This window comes from Schistocerca americana, unplaced genomic scaffold (genome assembly GCF_021461395.2).
Source record: "Schistocerca americana isolate TAMUIC-IGC-003095 unplaced genomic scaffold, iqSchAmer2.1 HiC_scaffold_18, whole genome shotgun sequence".
In the NCBI taxonomy this organism is placed as follows: Eukaryota; Metazoa; Arthropoda; class Insecta; order Orthoptera; family Acrididae; genus Schistocerca; species Schistocerca americana.
The window spans coordinates 7,674,973-7,698,815 of record NW_025725884.1 but is presented as its reverse complement, the minus strand read 5'-3'; positions in this window follow the sequence as shown (position 1 = coordinate 7,698,815).

The window sequence follows — 23,843 nt, the reverse complement described above, 5'->3', positions numbered from 1 at the left end:
ACTTCTCCTTCTAAATCGAGTAACGTTCCTATGGAAACGACAGGATTTTCTCTTGGGATACGTCTATCTCCTTTCCGATGCACTATGCCTTCTTTACTTCATCCCTCGATCCCCCACATTGACGAATTAACACAGAAATGGCGTAGCTTAGAAATACTACGGGTTCCATGACTTCTCCTTCTAATTCGAGTAACTTTTTATTGAAACGACAGGTTATTCTTTTGGGATACGTGTATCTCCTTTCCGATGCACTATACCTTCTTTATTGCATCCCTCGCTCCCTCACATTGACGAATTAACATTGAAATTGCGTTTCTATGAAATACTATGGGTTCTATGACTTCTCCTTCTAAATCGAGTAACGTTTCAATGGAAACGACAGGATTTTACTTTGAGATACGAGTATCTCCTTTCCGATGCACTTTTCCTACTTTACTGCATGCTTCGATCCCTAACATTGACGAATAAGCACAGAAAATGCGTCGAGATGAAATCCTATGGGTTCAATGACTTCTCCTTCTAAATCGAGTAACGTTTCTATGGAAACGACAGGATTTTCTTTTGGGATACGAGTATCTCCTTTCCGATGCATTTTTTCTACTTTACTGCATCCCTTGCTCCCTCACATTGACGAATAAGCTAAGAAATTGTGTCGCTATGAAATCCGATGGATTCTATGACTTCTCCTTCTAAATCGAGTAACGTTTCTATGGAAACGACAGGATTTTCGTTTGGGAGACGAGTATCTCCTTTCCGATGCACTATTCCTTCCTTACTCCATCCCTGGCTCCATCACATTGATGAATCAACACAGAAAATCCGACGCTATGGAATACTATGTGCTCTATGACTTCTCCTTCTAAATCGAGTAACGTTTCTGTGGAAAGGTCAGGAATTTCTTTTCGGATCCGAGTATCTCCTTTCGGATGCACTATTTCTTCTTCATTGCATCACTCGCACCCTCACATTGACGAATTAACACAGAGATTGCGTCGCTATGAAATACTATGGGTTCTCTAACTTCTCTTTCTAAATCGAGTAACGTTGCTATTGAAACGACAGTATTTTCTATTAGGATACAAGTATCTCCTTTCCGGTGCAGTATTCCCTCTTTACTGCATCCCTCGCTCCCTCACATGGACGAATTAACAGAGAGGTTGCGTCGCTATGAAATACTATATGTTCTATAACTTCTCCTTCTAAATCGAGTAACGTTTCTGTGGAAACGAAAGGATTTTCTTTTATGATGCGAGTACCTCCTTTCCGATGCACTATTAGTTGTTTACTGCATCCCTCGCTCCCTCACATTGTCGAATAAGCAGAGAAATTGCGTCGCCATTAAATACTATGGGTTCTATGACTTCTCCTTCTAAATCGAGTAACGTTTCAATGGAAAGGACAAGATTTTCTAATCGGATTCGAGTATCTCCTTTCCGATGCACTATTCCTTCTCTATTGCATCCCTCGCACCCTCACATTGATGAATTATCACAGAGATTGCGTCGCTATGAAATACTATGGGTTCTATAACTTCTCTTTCTAAAGAGAGTAACGTTGCTATTGAAACGACAGTATTTTCTATTGGGATACAAGTATCTCCTTTCCGGTGCAGTATTCCCTCTTTACTGCATCTCTCGCTCCCTCACATTGACGAATTAACAAAGAAATTGCGTCGCTATTAAATGCTATGGGCTCCACGGCTTCTCCTTCTAAATCGAGTAACGTTTCTATGGAAACGACAGGATTTTCTTTTATGATACGAGTACCTCCTTACCGATGCACTATTAGTTCTTTACTGCATCCCTCGCTCCCTCACATTGACGAATAAGCAGAGAAATTGCGTCGCCATGTAACACAATGGGTTCTATAACTTCTCCTTCTAAATCGAGTAACGTTTCTATGCAAACGACAGGATTTCGTTTCGGGATACAACTATCTCCTTTCCGATGCACTAGTCCTCCTCTACTGCATCCCTCGATCCCTCACATTGACGAATTAACACAGAAATTGCGTCGCCATTAAATACTATGGGTTCTATGACTACTCCTTCTAAATGGAGTAACGTTTCCATGGGGACGACTGGATTTTCTTTTGGGGTTCGACTATCTCCTTTCCGATGCACTATTCCTTCTTTACTGCATCCCTCGCTCCCTCACATTGACGAATTAACACAGAAATGGCGTCGCAATGAAAAACTATGGGTTCTATGATTTCCCCCTCTAAATAGAGTAACGTTTCTATCGTAACGACAGGATTTTCTTTTGGGATACGAGTATCTCCTTTCCGATGCACTATTCCTTCTTTACTGCATCCCTGGCTCCCTCACATTGACGAGTTAACACAGATTTGCGACTCTATGGAATACTATGTGTTCTATGACTTCTCTTTCTAAATCGAGTAACGTTTCTATGGAAACGACAGGATTTTCTTGTGGGATACGAGTATCTCCTTTCCGATGCACTATTCTTTGTTTACTGCATCCCTCGCTCCCTCACACTGACGAATTAACACAGAAATTGCGTCGCTATGAAATACTATGGGTTCTATGACTTCTCCTTCAAAATCGAGGTACGTTTCTATGGAAACGACAGGATGTTCTTTTGTGATACGACTATCTCCTTTCCGATGCACTATTTCTTCTTTACTGCATTCCTCGATCCCTCACGTTGACGATTTAACACAGAAATTGCGTCGCTATCAAATACTATGGGTTCTATGAATTCTTCTTCTAAATCGAGTAACGTTTCTATGGAAACGACAGGATTTTCATTTGAGATACGACTATCTATTTTCCGATGCACTATTCCTTCTTAATTGCATCCCTCGCTCCCTCACATTGACCAATAAGAATAGAAATTGCGACGCTATGAAATACTATGGGTTCTAAGACTTCTCCTTCTAGATCAGGTAACTTTTCTATGGAAACGACAGGATTTTCTTTTGGAATACGAGAATCTCCTTTCCGATGCACTATTCCTTCTCTACTGCATCCCTCACACCCTCACATTGACGAATTAACACAGAAATTGCGACGCTATGGAATACTATATGTTCTGTGACTTCTTCTTCTAAATCGAGTAACGTTTCTATATAAACGACAGGATTTTCTTTTGGGATACTAGTATCTCCTTTCCGATGCACTATTCCTTCTTTACTGCATATCTCACTCCCACACATTGACGAATTAACAATGAAATTACGTCGCTATGAAATACTATTGGTTCTATGACTTTTCCCTCTAAAACGAGTAACTTTTCTATGGAAACGACAAGATTTTCTTTTGGATACGAGTATCTCCTTTCAGATGCACTATTCCTTCTTTACTGCATCGCTCGTTCCCTCACATTGACCAATAAGAATAAAAATTGCGACGCTATGAAATACTATGGGTTCTAATACTTCTCCTTTTAAATCGAGTAATGTTTCTATGGAAACGAAAGGATTTTCTTTTATGATACGACTATCTCCATTCCGACGCACTATTCATTCTTTACTGCATCCCTCGCTCCCTCACACTGACGAATTAACACAGAAATTGCGTCGCAATGAAATATTATGAGTTCTATGATTTCTCCTTCTAAATCGAGTAACGTTTCTATGGAAACGACATGATTTTCTTTTGGTATAGGAGTATCTCCTTTCCGAAGCACTATTCCTTCATTACTGCATCCCTCGCTCCCTCACATAGGCAAATTAACACAGAAATTGCGTCGCTATGAAATACCTTTTGTTCTAAGACATCTCCTCCAAAATCGAGTAACCTTTTTTATTGAAACGACAGGATTTTCTTTTGGTATACGAGAATCTCCTTTCCGATGCACTACTCCTTCTTTACTGCATCCCTCGCTCCCTCACACTGACGAATTAACACAGAAATGGCGTCGCTATGTAATACTATGGATTCTATGACTTCTCCTTCTAAATCGAGTGACGTTTCTATTGAAACGACAGGATTTTCTTTTTGGTTACGACTATCTCGTTTCCGATGCAGTATTCCTTCTTTACTGCAACCCTCGCTCCCTCACTTTCACTAATTAACACAGAAATTGCGTCGCTATGAAATACTATGTGTTCTATGACTTCTCCTTCTAAATCGAGTAACGTTTCTAAGCAAACGTCAGGATATTCTTTTGGGATACGAGTATCTCCTCTCCGATGCATTATTCCTTCTTTACTGCGTCCCTCGCTCCCTCACTTTCACGAATTAACACAGAAATTGCGTCGCTATGAAATACCATGTGTTCTATGATTTCTCCTTCTAAATCGAGTAACGTTTCAATGGAAAAGACAGGATTTTCTTTTGGGATTCGAATATCTCCTTTCTGATTCACTATTCCCACTTTACTGCATCACTCGCTCCCTCACTTTGACGAATTAACACAGAAATTGCGTCGCTATGAAATACTATGTGTTCCATGACTTCTCCTTCTAAATCGAGTAACGTTTCTATGGAAACGACAGGATTTTCTTTTATGATACGAGTACCTCCTTTACGATGCACTGTTAGTTCTCTACTGCACCCCTCGCTCCCTCAGATTGACGAATATGCAGAGAAATTGCGCCGCCATGAATCACTATGGGTTCTATAACTTCTCCTTCTAAATCGAGTAACGTTTCTATGAAATCGACAGGATTTCGTATCGGGATACAACTATCTCCTTTCCGAAGCACTATTCCTTCTGTACTGCATCTCTCGCTCCCTCACATTGACGAATTAACACAGAAATTGCGACGCTATGAAATACTATGTGTTCTATTACTTCTCCTTCTAAATCGAGTAACGTTTCTATGGTAACGACAGGATTTTCTTTTGGGATACGACTATCTCCGTTCCGACGCACTATTCCTTCTTTACTGCATCCCTCGCTCCCTCACACTGACGAATTAACATAGAAATTGCGTCGCAATGAACTACTATGAGTTCTATGACTTCTCCTTCTAAATCGAGTAACGTTTCTATATAAACGACAGGATTTTCTTTTTGGATACTAGTATCTCCTTTCCTATGAACTATTCCTTCTTTACTGCATATCTCACTCCCACACTTTGACGAATTAACAATGAAATTACGCCGCTATGAAATACTATTGGTTCTATGACTTCTCCCTCTAAAACGAGTAACGTTTCTATGGAAACGACAAGATTTTCTTTGGGATACGAGTATCTCCTTTCAGATGCACTATTCCTTCTTTACTGCATCCCTCGTTCCCTCACACTGACCAATAAGAATAGAAATTGCGACGCTATGAAATACTATGGGTTCTAAGACCTCTCCTTCTAAATCGGGTAATGTTTCTATGGAAACGAAAGGATTTTCTTTTGGGATACGACTATCTCCATTCCGACGCACTATTCATTCTTTACTGCATCCCTCGCTCCCTCACACTGACGAATTAACATAGAAATTGCGTCGCAATGAACTACTATGAGTTCTATGACTTCTCCTTCTAAATCGAGTAACGTTTCTATATAAACGACAGGATTTTCTTTTTGGATACTAGTATCTCCTTTCCTATGCACTATTCCTTCTTTACTGCATATCTCACTCCCACACTTTGACGAATTAACAATGAAATTACGCCGCTATGAAATACTATTGGTTCTATGACTTCTCCCTCTAAAACGAGTAACGTTTCTATGGAAACGACAAGATTTTCTTTGGGATACGAGTATCTCCTTTCAGATGCACTATTCCTTCTTTACTGCATCCCTCGTTCCCTCACACTGACCAATAAGAATAGAAATTGCGACGCTATGAAATACTATGGGTTCTAAGACTTCTCCTTCTAAATCGAGTAATGTTTCTATGGAAACGAAAGGATTTTCTTTTGGGATACGACTATCTCCATTCCGATGCACTATTCCTTCTTTACTGCATCACTGGCTCCCTCAAATTGAAGAATTAACACAGAAATTGCGACGCTATGGAATATTATGTGTTCTATGTCTTCTCCTTCTATATCGAATAACGTTTCTATGGAAACGACAGGATTTTCGTTTGGGATACGAGTATCACCTTTCCGGTGCTCTATGCTCTCTTTACTGCATCCCTCGCTCCCTCACATTGACTAATTAACACAGAAATTTCGTCGCTATGTAATACTATGGATTCTATGTTTTCTCCTTCTAAATCGAGTGACGTTTCTATTGAAACGACAGGATTTTCTTTTTGGTTACGACTATCTCGTTTCCGATGCAGTTTTCCTTCTTTACTGCAACCCTCGCTCCCTCACTTTCACTAATTAACACAGAAATTGCGTCGCTATGAAATACTATGTGTTCTATGACTTCTCCTTCTAAATCGAGTAACGTTTCTAAGCAAACGTCAGGATATTCTTTTGGGATACGAGTATCTCCTCTCCGATGCATTATTCCTTCTTTACTGCGTCCCTCGCTCCCTCACTTTCACGAATTAACACAGAAATTGCGTCGCTATGAAATACCATGTGTTCTATGATTTCTCCTTCTAAATCGAGTAACGTTTCAATGGAAAAGACAGGATTTTCTTTTGGGATTCGAATATCTCCTTTCTGATTCACTATTCCCACTTTACTGCATCACTCGCTCCCTCACTTTGACGAATTAACACAGAAATTGCGTCGCTATGAAATACTATGTGTTCCATGACTTCTCCTTCTAAATCGAGTAACGTTTCTATGGAAACGACAGGATTTTCTTTTATGATACGAGTACCTCCTTTACGATGCACTGTTAGTTCTCTACTGCACCCCTCGCTCCCTCAGATTGACGAATATGCAGAGAAATTGCGCCGCCATGAATCACTATGGGTTCTATAACTTCTCCTTCTAAATCGAGTAACGTTTCTATGAAATCGACAGGATTTCGTATCGGGATACAACTATCTCCTTTCCGAAGCACTATTCCTTCTGTACCGCATCTCTCGCTCCCTCACATTGACGAATTAACACAGAAATTGCGACGCTATGAAATACTATGTGTTCTATTACTTCTCCTTCTAAATCGAGTAACGTTTCTATGGTAACGACAGGATTTTCTTTTGGGATACGACTATCTCCGTTCCGACGCACTATTCCTTCTTTACTGCATCCCTCGCTCCCTCACACTGACGAATTAACATAGAAATTGCGTCGCAATGAACTACTATGAGTTCTATGACTTCTCCTTCTAAATCGAGTAACGTTTCTATATAAACGACAGGATTTTCTTTTTGGATACTAGTATCTCCTTTCCTATGCACTATTCCTTCTTTACTGCATATCTCACTCCCACACTTTGACGAATTAACAATGAAATTACGCCGCTATGAAATACTATTGGTTCTATGACTTCTCCCTCTAAAACGAGTAACGTTTCTATGGAAACGACAAGATTTTCTTTGGGATACGAGTATCTCCTTTCAGATGCACTATTCCTTCTTTACTGCATCCCTCGTTCCCTCACACTGACCAATAAGAATAGAAATTGCGACGCTACGAAATACTATGGGTTCTAAGACTTCTCCTTCTAAATCGAGTAATGTTTCTATGGAAACGAAAGGATTTTCTTTTGGGATACGACTATCTCCATTCCGACGCACTATTCATTCTTTACTGCATCCCTCGCTCCCTCACACTGACGAATTAACATAGAAATTGCGTCGCAATGAACTACTATGAGTTCTATGACTTCTCCTTCTAAATCGAGTAACGTTTCTATATAAACGACAGGATTTTCTTTTTGGATACTAGTATCTCCTTTCCTATGCACTATTCCTTCTTTACTGCATATCTCACTCCCACACTTTGACGAATTAACAATGAAATTACGCCGCTATGAAATACTATTGGTTCTATGACTTCTCCCTCTAAAACGAGTAACGTTTCTATGGAAACGACAAGATTTTCTTTGGGATACGAGTATCTCCTTTCAGATGCACTATTCCTTCTTTACTGCATCCCTCGTTCCCTCACACTGACCAATAAGAATAGAAATTGCGACGCTATGAAATACTATGGGTTCTAAGACTTCTCCTTCTAAATCGAGTAATGTTTCTATGGAAACGAAAGGATTTTCTTTTGGGATACGACTATCTCCATTCCGACGCACTATTCATTCTTTACTGCATCCCTCGCTCCCTCACACTGACGAATTAACACAGAAATTGCGTCGCAATGAAATACTATGAGTTCTATGACTTCTCCTTCTAAATCGAGTAACGTTTCTATGGAAACGTCAGGATTTTCTATTGGGATACGTGTATCTCCTTTCCGATGTACTATTCCCTCTTAACTGCATCCCTCGCTCCCTCACATAGGCAAATTAACACAGAAATTGCGTCGCTATGAAATACCTTTGGTTCTAAGACATCTCCTCCAAAATCGAGTAACGATTTTATTGAAACGACAGGATTTTCTTTTGGTATGCGACTATCTCCTTTCCGATGCACTATTCCTTCTTTACTGCATCCCTCGCTCCCTCACACTGACGAATTAACACAGAAATGGCGTCGCTATGTAATACTATGGGTTCTATGACTTGTCCTTCTAAATCGAGTTACGCTTCTACGGAAACGATCGGATTTTCTTTTGGGATACGAGTATCTCCTTTCCGATGCACTATTCCTTCTTTACTGCATCACTGGCTCCCTCACATTGAAGAATTAACACAGAAATTGCGACGCTATGGAATATTATGTGTTCTATGTCTTCTCCTTCTATATCGAATAACGTTTCTATGGAAACGACAGGATTTTCGTTTGGGATACGAGTATCACCTTTCCGGTGCTCTATGCTCTCTTTACTGCATCCCTCGCTCCCTCACATTGACTAATTAACACAGAAATTTCGTCGCTATGTAATACTATGGATTCTATGTTTTCTCCTTCTAAATCGAGTGACGTTTCTATTGAAACGACAGGATTTTCTTTTTGGTTACGACTATCTCGTTTCCGATGCAGTTTTCCTTCTTTACTGCAACCCTCGCTCCCTCACTTTCACTAATTAACACAGAAATTGCGTCGCTATGAAATACTATGCGTTCTATGACTTCTCCTTCTAAATCGAGTAACGTTTCTATGCAAACGTCAGGATAATCTTTTGGGATACGAGTATCTCCTCTCCGATGCACTATTCCTTCTTTACTGCGTCCCTCGCTCCCTCACTTTCACGAATTAACACAGAAATTGCGTCGCTATGAAATACTATGTGTTCTATGACTTCTCCTTCTAAATCGAGTAACGTTTCAATGGAAACGACAGGATTTTCTTTTGGGATACGAATATCTCCTTTCTGATGCACTATTCCCTCTTTACTGCATCACTCGCTCCCTCACTTTGACGAATTAACACAGAATTTGCGTCGTTATGAAATACTTTGTGTTCCATGACTTCTCCTTCTATATCGAGTAACGTTTCTATGGAAACGACAGGATTTTCCTTTATGGTACAAGTACCTCCTTTACGATGCACTATTAGTTCTCTACTGCATCCCTCGCTACCTCAGATTGACGAATATGCAGAGAAATTGCGCCGCCATGAATCACTATGGGTTCTATAACTTCTCCTTCTAAATCGAGTAACGTTTCTATGAAATCGACAGGATTTCGTATCGGGATACAACTATCTCCTTTCCGATGCACTATTCCTTCTTTACTGCATCTCTCGCTCCCTCACATTGACGAATTAACACAGAAATTGCGTCGCTATGAAATACTATGAGTTCTATTACTTCTCCTTCTAAATCGAGTAATGTTTCTATCGAAACGACTGGGTTTTCTTTTGGGATACGACCATCTCCATTCCGACGCACTATTCCTTCTTTACTGCATCCCTCGCTCCCTCACACTGACGAATTAACACAGATATTGCGTCGCAATGAAATACTATGAGTTCTATGTCTTCTCCTTCTAAATCGAGTAACGTTTCTATGGAAACGAAATGATTTTCTTTTGGTATAGGAGTATCTCCTTTCCGAAGCACTATTCCTTCTTTACTGTTTCCCTCGCTCCCTCACATTGACGAATTGACACAGAAATTGCGTCGCTATGAAATACTATGGGTTCTATGAATTCTCCTTCTAAATCGAGTAACGTTTCCATGGAAACGTCAGGATATTCTATTGGGACACGTGTATCTCCTTTCCGATCCACTATTCCCTCTTAACTGCATCCCTCGCTCCCTCACATAGGCAAATTAACACAGAAATTGCGTCGCTATGAAATACCTTTTTTTCTAAGACATCTCCTCCAAAATCGAGTAACGTTTCTATGGAAACGACAGGATTTTCTTTTGGTATAGGAGTATCTCCTTTCCGAAGCACTGTTCCTTCTTTACTGCACCCCTCGCTCCCTCACATTGACGAATTAACACAGAAATTGCGTCGCTATGAAATATTATGGGTTCTATGACTTCTCCTTCTAAATCGAGTAACGTTTTTATTGAAACGACAGGATTTTCTTTTGGTATACGAGTATCTCCTTTCCGATGCACTATTCCTTCTTAATTGCATCCCTCGCTCCCTCACATTGACGAATTAACACAGAAATTGCGACGCTATGGAATACTATCTGTTCTGTGACTTCTTCTTCTAAATCGAGTAACGTTTCTATATAAACGGCAGGATTTTCTTTTGGGATACTAGTATCTCCTTTCCGATGCACTATTCCTTTTTTACTGCATATCTCACTCCCACACATTGACGAATTAACAATGAAATTACGTCGCTATGAAATACTATTGGTTCTATGACTTTTCCCTCTAAAACGAGTAACTTTTCTATGGAAACGACAAGATTTTCTTTTGGATACGAGTATCACCTTTCAGAAGCACTATTCCTTCTTTGCTGCATCCCTCGTTCCCTCACATTGACCAATAAGAATAAAAATTGCGACGCTATGAAATACTATGGGTTCTAATACTTCTCCTTCTAAATCGAGTAATGTTTCTATGAAAACGAAAGGATATTCTTTTGGGATACGACTATCTCCATTCCGACGCACTATTCATTCTTTACTGCATCCCTCGCTCCCTCACTCTGACGAATTAACACAGACATTGCGTCGCAATGAAATACTATGAGTTCTATGACTTCTCCTTCTAAATCGAGTAACGTTTCTATGGAAACGACATGATTTTCTTTTGGTATAGGAGTATCTCCTTTCCGAAGCACTATTCCTTCATTACTGCTTCCCTCGCTCCCTCACATTGACGAATAAACACAGAAATTGCGTCGCTATGAAATACTATGGGTACTATGAATTCTCCTTCTAAATCGAGTAACGTTTCTATGGAAACATCAGGATTTTCTATTGGGATACGTGTATCTCCTTTCCGATGTACTATTCCCTCTTAACTGCATCCCTCGCTCCCTCACATAGGCACATTAACACAGAAATTGCGTCGCTATGAAATACCTTTGGTTCTAAGACATCTCCTCCAAAATCGAGTAACCTTTTTTACTGAAACGACAGGATTTTCTTTTGGTATACGAGTATCTCCTTTCCGACGCACTACTCCTTCTTTACTGCATCCCTCGCTCCCTCACACTGACGAATTAACACAGAAATGGCGTCGCTATGCAACACTATGGGTTCTATGACTTCTCCTTCTAAATCGAGTTATGCTTCTACGGAAACGATTGGATTTTCTTTTGGGATCCGAGTATCTCTTTTCCGATGCACTATTCCTTCTTTACTGCATCACTGGCTCCCTCACATTGAAGAATTAACACAGAAATTGCGACGCTATGGAATATTATGTGTTCTATGTCTTCTCCTTCTATATCGAATATCGTTTCTATGGAACGACAGGATTCTCGTTTGGGATACGAGTATCACCTTTCCGATGCTCTATGCTTTCTTAACTGCATCCCTCGCTCCCTCACAATGACGAAGTAACACAGAAATTGCGTCGCTATGTAATACTATGGATTCTATGACTTCTCCTTCTAAATCGAGTGACGTTTCTATTGAAACGACAGGATTTTATTTTTGGTTACGACTATCTCGTTTCGGATCCAGTATTCCTTCTTTACTGCAACCCTCGCTCCCTCACTTTCACTAATTAACACAGAAACTGCGTTGCTATGAAATACTATGTGTTCTATGACTTCTCCTTCTAAATCGAGTAACGTTTCTAAGCAAACTTCAGGATATTCTTTTGGGATACGAGTATCTCCTCTCCGATGCACTATTCCTTCTTCACTGCGTCCCTCGCTCCCTCACTTTCACGAATTAACACAGAAATTGCGTCGCTATGAAATACCATGTGTTCTATGACTTCTCCTTCTAAATCGAGTAACGTTTCAATGGAAAAGACAGGATTTTCTTTTGGGATACGAATATCTCCTTTCTGATGCACTATTCCCACTTTACTGCATCACTCGCTCCCTCACTTTGACGAATTAACAATGAAATTACGCCGCTATGAAATACTATTGGTTCTATGACTTCTCCCTCTAAAACGAGTAACGTTTCTATGGAAACGACAAGATTTTCTTTGGGACACGAGTATCTCCTTTCAGATGCACTATTCGTTCTTTACTGCATGCCTCGTTCCCTCACACTGACCAATAAGAATAGAAATTGCGACGCTATGAAATACTATGGGTTCTAAGACTTCTCCTTCTAAATCAAGTAATGTTTCTATCGAAACGACTGGATTTTCTTTTGGGATACGACTATCTCCATTCCGACGCACAATTCCTTCTTTACTGCATCCCTCGCTCCCTCACACTGTCGAATTAACACAGAAATTGCGTCGCAATGAAATACTATGAGTTCTATGACTTCTCCTTCTAAATCGAGTAACGTTTCTATGGAAACGACATGACTTTCTTTTGGTATAGGAGTATCTCCTTTTCGAAGCACTATTCCTTCTTTACTGTTTCCCTCGCTCCCTCACATTGACGAATTAACACAGAAATTGCGTCGCTATGAAATACTATGGGTTCTATGAATTCTCCTTCTAAATCGAGTAACGTTTCTATGGAAACGTCAGGATTTTCTATTGGGACACGTGTATCTCCTTTCCGATCCACTATTCCCTCTTAACTGCATCCCTCGCTCCCTCACATAGGCAAATTAACACAGAAATTGCGTCGCTATGAAATACCTTTGGTTCTAAGACATCTCCTCCAAAATCGAGTAACGTTTCTATGGAAACGACAGGATTTTCTTTTGGTATAGGAGTATCTCCTTTCCGAAGCACTGTTCCTTCTTTACTGCACCCCTCGCTCCCTCTCATTCACGAATTAACACAGAAATTGCGTCGCTATGAAATATTATGGGTTCTATGACTTCTCCTTCTAAATCGAGTAACGTTTTTATTGAAACGACAGGATTTTCTTTTGGTATACGAGTATCTCCTTTCCGATGCACTATTCCTTCTTTACTGCATCACTCGCTCCCTCACGCTGACGAATTAACACAGAAATGGCGTCGCTATGAAATACTATGGGTTCTACGACTTCTCCTTCTAAATCAAGTTACGCTTCTACGGAAACGATTGGATTTTCTTTTTGGATACGAGTATCTCCTTTCCGATGGACTATTCCTTCTTTACTGCATCACTGGCTCCCTCACATTGAAGAATTAACACAGAAATTGCGACGCTATGGAATATTATGTGTTCTATGTCATCTCCTTCTATATCGAATAACGTTTCTATGGAAACGACAGGATTTTCGTTTGGGATACGAGTATCACCTTTCCGATGCTCTATGCTTTCTTTACTGCATCCCTCGCTCCCTCACATTGACGAATTAACACAGAAATTGCGTCGCTATGTAATACTATGGATTCTATGACTTCTCCTTCTAAATCGAGTGACGTTTCTATTGAAACGACAGGATATTCTTTTGGGATACGAGTATCTCCTCTCCGATGCACTATTCCTTCTTTACTGCGTCCCTCGCTCCCTCACTTTCACGAATTAACACAGAAATTGCGTCGCTATGAAATACTATGTGTTCCATGACTTCTCCTTCTAAATCGAGTAACGTTTCAATGGAAACGACAGGATTTTCTTTTGGGATACGAATATCTCCTACCTGATGCACTATTCCCTCTTTACTGCATCACTCGCTCCCTCACTTTGACGAATTAACACAGAAATTGCGTCGCTATGAAATACTATGTGTTCCATGACTTCTCCTTCTAAATCGAGTAACGTTTCTATGGAAACGACAGGATTTTCTTTTATGATACGAGTACCTCCTTTACGATACACTATTAGCTCTCTACTGCATCCCTCGCTCCCTCAGATTGACGAATATGCAGAAGAATTGCGCCGCCATGAATCACTATGGGTTCTATAACTTCTCCTTCTAAATCGAGTAACGTTTCTATGAAATCAACAGGATTTCGTATCGGGATACAACTATCTCCTTTCCGATGCACTATTCCTTCTGTACTGCATCTCTCGCTCCCTCACATTGACGAATTAACACAGAAATTGCGTCGCTATGAAATACTATGTGTTCTATGACTTCGCCTTCTAAATCGAGTAACGTTTCAGTGGTAACGACAGGATATTCTTTTGGGATACGACTATCTCCATTGCGACGCACTATTTCTTCTTTACTGCATCCCTCGCTCCCTCACACTGACGAATTAACACAGAAATTGCGTCGCAATGAAATACTATGAGTTCTATGACTTCTCCTTCTAAATCGAGTAACGTTTCTATATAAACGACAGGATTTTCTTTTGGGATACTAGTATCTCCTTTCCGATGCACTATTCCTTCTTTACTGCATATCTCATTCCCACACATTGACGAATTAACAATGAAATTACGTCGCTATGAAATACTATTGGTTCTATGACTTCTCCCTCTAAAACGAGTAACCTTTCTATGGAAACGACAAGATTTTCTTTGGGATACGAGTATCTCCTTTCAGATGCACTATTCCTTCTTTACTGCATCCCTCGCTCCCTCACACTGACGAATTAACACAGAAATTGCGTCGCAATGAAATACTATGAGTTCTATGACTTCTCCTTCTAAATCGAGTAACGTATCTATGGAAACGACAGGATTTTCGTTTGGGATACGAGTATCACCTTTCCGATGCCCTATGCATTCTTTACTGCGTCCCTCGCTCCCTCACTTTCACGAATTAACACAGAAATTGCGTCGCTATGAAATACTATGTGTTCCATGACTTCTCCTTCTAAATCGAGTAACGTTTCAATGGAAACGACAAGATTTTCTTTTGTGATACGAGTACCTCCTTTACGATGCACTATTAGTTCTCTACTGCATCCCTCACTCCCTCAGATTGACGAATATGCAGAGAAATTGCGCCGCCATGAATCACTATGGGTTCTATAACTTCTCCTTCTAAGTCGTGTAATGTTTCTATGGAAACGACAGGATTTCGTATCGGGATACAACTATCTCCTTTCCGATGCTCTATTCCTTCTGTACTGCATCCCTCGCTCCCTCACATTGACGAATTAACACAGAAATTGCGTCGCTATGAAATACTATGTGTTCTATGACTTCTCCTTCCAAATCGAATAACGTTTCTATGATAACGACAGGATTTTCTTTTGGGATACGACTATCTCCATTCCGACGCACTATTCCTTCTTTACTGCATCCCTCGCTCCCTCACACTGACGAATTAACACAGAAATTGCGTCGCAATGAAATACTATGAGTTCTATGACTTCTCCTTCTAAATCGAGTAACGTTTCTATATAAACGACAGGACTTTCTTTTGGGATACTAGTTTCTCCTTTCCGATGCACTATTCCTTCTTTACTGCATATCTCACTCCCACACATTGACGAATTAACAATGAAATTACGTCGCTATGAAATACTATTGGTGCTATGACTTCTCCCTCTAAAACGAGTAACGTTTCTATGGAAACGACAAGATTTTCTTTGGGATACGAGTATCTCCTCTCAGATGCACTATTCTTTCGTTACTGCATCCCTCGTTCCCTCACATTGACCAATAAGAACAGAAATTGCGACGCTATGAAATACTATGGGTTCTAAGACTTCTCCTTCTAAATCGAGTAATGTTTCTATGGAAACGACATGATTTTCTTTTGGGATACGACTATCTCCATTCCGACGCACTATTCCTTCTTTACTGCTTCCCTCGCACCCTCACATTGACGAATTAACACAGAAATTGGGTCGCTATGATATACTACGGGTTCTATGAATTCTCCTTCTAAATCGAGTAACGTTTCTATGGAAACGTCATGATTTTCTTTTGGTATAGGAGTATCTCCTTTCCGAAGCACTGTTCCTTCCTTACTGCACCCCTCGCTCCCTCACATTGACGAATTAACACAGAAATTGCGTCGCTATAAAATATTATGGGTTCTATAACTTCTCCTTCTATATCGAGTAACGTTTTTATTGAAACGACAGGATTTTCTTTTGGTATACGAGTATCTCCTTTCCGATGCACTATTCCTTCTTTACTGCATCCCTCGCTCCCTCACACTGACCAATTAACACAGAAATGGCGTCGCTATGAAATACTATGGGTTCTATGACTTCTCCTTCTAAATCGAGTTACGCTTCTACGGAAACGATTGGATTTTCTTTTGGGATACGAGTATCTCCTTTCCGATGCACTATTCCTTCTTTACTGCATCACTGGCTCCCTCACATTGAAGAATTAACACAGAAATTGCGACGCTATGGAATATTATGTGTTCTATGTCTTCTCCTTCTATATCGAATAACGTTTCTATAGAAACGACAGGATTTTCGTTAGGGATACGAGTATCTCCTTTCCGATGCACTATTCCTTCTGTACTGCATCTCTCGCTCGCTCACATTGACGAATTAACACAGAAATTGCGTCTCTATGAAATACTATGTGTTCTGTGACTTCTCCTTCTAAATCGAGTAACGTTTCTATGGAAACGACAGGATTTTCTTTTGGTATACGAGTATCTCCCATCCGATGCACTATTCCCTCTTTACAGCGTCCCTCGCTCCCTCACTTTGACGAATTAACACAGAAATTGCGTCGCTATGAAATACTATGTGTTCTATGACGTCTCCTTCTAAATCGAGTTACGTTTCTATGGAAACGATAGGATTTCCTTTTGGGATACGTCTATCTCCTTTCCGATGCACTATTCCTTCTTTATTGCATCCCTCGCACTCTCACATTGACGAATTAACCCAGAGATTGCGTCGAAATGAAATCCTATGGGTTCTATGACTTCTCCTTCTAAATCGAGTAACGTTTCTATGGAAACGACAGGATTTTCTTTTGGTATAAGAGTATATCCTTTCCGATGCACTATTCCTTCTTTACTGCATCCCTCGCTCCCTCACATTGACGAATTAACACAGAAATTGCGTCGCTATGAAATACTACGGGTTCCATGACTTCTCCTTCTAAATCGAGTAACGTTTCTATGGAAACGACAGGATTTTCTTTTGGGATACCAGTATCTCCTTTGCGATGCACTATTCCTTCTTTACTGCATCCCTGGCTCCCTCACATTGACGAATTAACACAGATTTGCGACTCTATGGAATACTATGTGTTATATGACTTCTCATTCTAAATCGAGTAACGTTTCTATGGAAACGACAGGATTTTCTTTTACGATACGAGTACGTCCTTTACGGTGCACTATTAGATCTCTACTGCATCCCTCACTCCCTCAGATTGACGAATATACAGAGAAATTGCGCCGCCATTAATCATTATGGCTTCTATAACTTCTCCTTCTAAATCGAGTAACGTTTCTATGGAAACGACAGGATTTCGTATCGGGATACAACTATCTCCTTTCCGATGCACTATTCCTTCTGTACTGCATCTCTCGCTCCCTCACATTGACGAATTAACACAGAAATTGCGTCGCTATGAAATACTATGGGTTATATGACGTCTCCTTCTAAATCGAGTAACGTTTCTATGGTAACGACAGGATTTTCTTTTGGGATACGACTATCTCCATTCCGACGCACTATTCCTTTTTTACTGTATTACTCGCTCCCTCACAATGACGAATTAACACAGAATTTGCTTCGCAATGAAATACTATGAGTTCTATGACTTCTCCTTCTAAATCGAGTAACGTTTCTATATAAACGACAGGATATTCTTTTGGCATACTACTATCTCCTTTCCGATGCACTATTCCTTCTTTACTGCATATCTCACTCCCACACATTGACGAATTAACAATGAAATTACGTCGCTATGAAATACTATTGGTGCTATGAGTTCTCCCTCTAAAACGAGTAACGTTTCTATGGAAACGACAAGATTTTCTTTGGGATACGAGTTTCTCCTCTCAGATGCACTATTCCTTCTTTACTGCATCCCTCGTTCCCTCACATTGACCAATAAGAACAGAAATTGCGACGCTATGAAATACTATGGGTTCTAAGACTTCTCCTTCTAAATCGAGTAATGTTTCTATGGAAACGACAGGATTTTCTTTTGGGATACGACTATCTCCATTCCGACGCACTATTCCTTCTTTACTGCATCCCTCGCTCCCTCACACTGAAGAATTAACACAGAAATTGCGTCGCAATGAAATACTATGAGTTCTATGACTTCTCCTTCTAAATCGAGTAACGTTTCTATGGAAACGACAGGATTTTCTTTTGGTATACGAGTATCTCCTTTCCGATGCACTATTCCTTCTTTACAGCGTCCCTCGCTCCCTCACTTTGACGAATTAACACAGAAATTGCGTCGCCATGAAATACTTTGGGTTATATGACGTCTCCTTCTAAATCGAGGAACGTTTCTATGGAAACGACAGCATTTTCTTTTTTGATCCAACTGTCTCCTTTCCGATGCTCTATTTCTTCATTTCTACATCCCTCGCTCCCTCACATTGACGAATTAACACAGAAATTGCGTCGCTATGAAATACTACGGGTTCCATGACTTCTCCTTCTAAATCGAGTAACGTTTCTATGGAAACGACAGGATTTTCTTTTGGAATACGAGTACCCCCCTTCCGATGCTCTATTCCTTTTTAACTGCATTCCTCGCTCCCTCACATTAACGAATTAACACAGAAATTGCGTCGCTATGGTATTCCATGGGTTCTATGACTTCTCCTTCCAAATCGAGTAACGTTCCTATGGATTCGACAGGATTTTCTTTTGGGATAGGAGTATCCCCATTCCGATGCGCTATTCCTCTTTTTCTGCATCCCTCGCTCCCTCACATTGACGAATTAACACAAAAATTGCGTCGCTATGGTATACCATGGGTTCTATGATTTCTCCTTCTAAATCGAGTAACGTTCCGGTAGAATCGACAGGATTTTTTTTAGGATAGGAGTATCCCCATTCCGATGCACTATTCCTCCTTTTCTGCATCCCTCGCTCCCTCACATTGACAAATTAACACAGAAATTGCGTCGCTATATAATACTATGTGTTCTATGACATCTCCCTCTAAATCGAGAATTGTTTCTATAGTAACGACAGGATTTTCTTTTGGGATACGAGTACCCCCCTTCTGATGTGCTATTCATTCTTTACTGCATTGTTCGCTCCCTCACATTAACGAATTAACACAGAAATTGCGTCGCTATAGTATTCCATGGGTTCTATGACTTCTCCCTCTAAATCGAGTAACGTTCCTATGGAATAGACAGAATTTTCTTCTGGGATAGGAGTATCCCCATTCCGACGCACTATTCCACCTTTTCTGCATCCCTCACTCCCTCACATTGACGAATTAACACAGAAATGGCGTCGCTATGATATACTATGGGTTCTATGACATCTCCTTCTAAGTCGAGAAACGTTTCTATGTAAACGAAATGATTTTCTTTTGGTATATGACTGTCTCCTTTCCGATGCACTATACCTTCCATACTGCATCGCTCGCTCCCTCACATTGAAGAATTAACACAGAAATTGCGTCGCTATGGTATACCATGGGTTCTATGACTTCTCCTTCTAAATCGAGTAACGTTCCTGTGGAATCGACTGGATTTTCTTTTGGGATAGGAGTATCCCCATTCCGATGCACTATTCCTCCTTTTCTGCATCCCTCGCTCCCTCACATTGACGAATTAGCACAGAAATGGCGTCGCTATGATATACTATGGGTTCTATGACTTCTCCCTTTTAGATCGAGTAACGTTTCTCTGGATACGACAGGATTTTCTTTTGGGATACGAGTACCCCCCTTCCGATGCGCTATTCCTTCTTTACTGCATTGTTCGCTCCCTCACATTGACGAATTAAGACAGAAATTGCGTCGCTATGGTATACCATGGGTTCTATGACTTCTCCCTCTAAATCGAGTAACGTTCCTATGGAATCGACAGAATTTTCTTCTGGGATAGGAGTATCTCCATTCCGATGCACTATTCCTCCTTTTCTGCATCCTTTGCTCCCACAAATTGACGAATTAACACAGAAATTGTGACGCTATGACATACTATGAGCTCTATGACATCTCCTTCTAAATCGAGTAACGTTTCTATGGAAACGACCGGATTTTCTTTTCGGATTAGACTGTCCCCTTTCCGATGCACTATTCCTTCTTTACTGCATCCCTCGCTGCCTCACATTGACGAATTAACACTGAAATTCTGTCGCTATGATATACTATGGGTTCTATGACATCTCCTTCCAAATAGAGTAACGTTTCTATGGCAACGACTGGATTTTCTTTTGGGATACGAGTACCCCCCTTCCGATGCTCTATTTCTTTTTTACTGCATTCCTCGCTCCCTCACATTGACGAATTAACACTGAAATTGCGTCGCTATGGTATACCATGGGTTCTATGACTTCTCCTTCTAAATCGAGTAACGTTCCTATGGAATCGACAAAATTTTTATTTGGGATAGGAGTATCTCCATTCCGATGCACTATTCTTCCTTTTCTGCATCCCTCGCTCCGCCACATTGACGAATTAGCACAGTAATTACGTCGCTATGAAATACTATGGATTCTATGACTTCTCCCTCTAAATCGAGGAACGTTTCTATGGAAACGGCAGGATTTTCTTTTGGGATACGAGTACCCCTCTTCGGATGCGCTATTCCTTCTTTACTGCATTCTTCGCACCCTCTCATTGACGAATTAACACAGAAATTGCGTCGCTATGAAATACTATGGGTTCTATGACATCTTCTTCTGAATCGAGTAACATTTCTATGGAGACGACAGCATTTTCTTTTTTGATACAACTGTCTCCTTTCCGATGCACGATTTCTTCTTTTCTGCATCCCTCGCTCCCTCACATTGACGAATTAACACAGAAATTGCGTCGCTATGAAATACTATGGGTTCTATGACAACTCTTTCTAAATCGAGTAACGTTTGTATGGTAACGACTGGATTTTCTTTTTGGAGACGAGTATCTCCTTACCAATACACTATTCCTTCCTTACTGCATCCCTCGCTCCCTCCCATTGACGAATTAACCCTGAAAATGCGTCGCTATGATATACTATGGCTTCTAAGACAACTCCTACTAAATCGAGTAACGTTTCTATGGAAACAACACGATTTTATTGGGGATACGACTATCACCTTTACGATGCACTATTCATTCTTTACTGCATTCCTCGCTCCCTCACATTGACGAATTAACACTGAAAATGTGTCGCTATAATATACTATGGGTTCTATGACATCTCCTACTAAATGGAGTAACGTTTCTATGGAAACGACAGGATTTTCCATTGGGATAAGAGTAAATCCTTTCCGATGCACTATTCCTTCTTAACTGCATCCCTCGCTCCCTCACATTGACGAATTAACACAGAAATTGCGTCGCTATGAAATACTATTGGTGGTATGACATCTCCTTCTAAATCGAGTAACGTTTCAATGTAAACGACAGGATTTTCTTTTCGGATAAATCTTCTTTCCGACGCACTATTCCTTCTTTACTGCATCCCTCGCTCCCTCACATTGACGAATTAACAGAGACTTTGCGTCGCTACGAAATACTAAGTGTCCTATGACTTCTCCTTCTAAATCGAGTAACGTTTCTATGGAAACGACAGGATTTTCTTTTGGGATACGAGTACCCCCCTTCCGATGCTCTATTCCTTTTTAACTGCATTCCTCGCTCCATCAGATTAACGAATTAACACAGAAATTGCGTCGCTATGGTATACCATGGGTTCTATGACTTCTCCTTCTAAATCGAGTAACGTTCCTATCGAATCGACAGGATTTTCTTTTGGGATAGGAGTATCCCCATTCCGATGCACTATTCCTCTTTTTCTGCATCCCTCGCTCCCTCACATTGACGCATTAACACAGAAATTGCGTCGCTATGATATACAATGAGTTCTATGACATTCCCTTCTAAGTCGAGAAAAGTGTCTATGGAAACGAAATGATTTTCTCTTGGTATATGACAGTCTCCTTTCCGATGCACTATTCCTTCCATACTGCATCCCTCGCTCCCTCACATTGAAGGATTAACACAGAAATTGCGTCGCTATGAAATACTATGGATTCTATGACTTCTCCCTATAAATCGAGTAACGTTTCTATGGAAACGACAGGATTTTCTTTTGGGATACGAGTAGCCCCCTTCCGATGCGCTATTCCTTCTTTACTGCATTCTTCGCTCCCTCACATTGACGAATTAACACAGAAATTGCGTCGCTATGGTATACCTTGTTTTCTATGACTTCTCCTTCTAAATCGAGTAACGTTTCTATGGAAACGACAGGATTTTCTTTTGGGATACGAGTACCCCCCTTCCGATGCTCTATTCCTTTTTTACTGCATTCCTCGCTCCCTCACTTTGACGAATTAACACAGAAATTGCGTCGCTATGGTATACCATGGGTTCTATGACTTCTCCTTCTAAATCGAGTAACGTTCCTTTAGAATCGACAGGATTTTCTTTTAGGATAGGAGTATCCCCATTCCGATGCACTATTCCTCCTTTTCTGCATCCCTCGCTCCCTCACATTGACGAATTAACACAGAAATGGCGTCGCTATGATATACTATGGCTTCTAAGACAACTCCTACTAAATCGAGTAACGTTTCTATGGAAACAACACGACTTTATTGGGGATACGAATATCACCTTTACGATACATTATTCCTTCTTTACTGCATCCCTCGCTGCATCACATTAACGAATTAACACTGAAAATTCGTCGCTATGATATATTATGGGTTCTATGACATCTCCTTCCAAATCGAGTAACGTTTCTATATAAACGACAGGATTTTCTTTTGGGATACTAGTATCTCCTTTCCGATGCACTATTCCTTCTTTACTGCATATCTCACTCCCACACATTGACGAATTAACACAGAAATTGCGTCGCTATGATATACTATAGGTTCTAAGACTTCTACTTCTAAATCGAGTTACGTTTCTATGGAAAGGACAGGATTTTCTGATGGGTAACGACTTCCTCCTTTCCGACGCACTAATTCTTCTTTACTGCATCCTTTGCAACCTCACATTGATCAATTAACACATTAACTGCGTCGCTATGAAATACTATGTGTTTTATGTCATCTCCGGCTAAATCGAGTAACATTTCTATGGATACGACTGGATTATCTTTTGGGATTCGAGTATTCCCTTTCCGATGCACCATTCCTTCTTTACTGCATCCCTCGCTCCCTCACATTGACGAATTAACACTAAAATTGCGTCGCTATGAAATTTTACATGTTCCATCACTCCTCTGCCTAAATCGTGTAATGTTTCTATGGAGACGACAGGATTTTCTTTTGGGATACGAGTATCCCCTTTCCGGTGCACTATTCCTTCTTTACTGCATCCCTCGCTCCCTCACATTGACGAATTAACACAGACATTGCGTCGCTATTAAATACTGTGAGTTCAATGACTTCTCTTTCTAAATGGAGTAACGTTTCTATGGAAACGACAGGATCTCCTTTTGGGATAC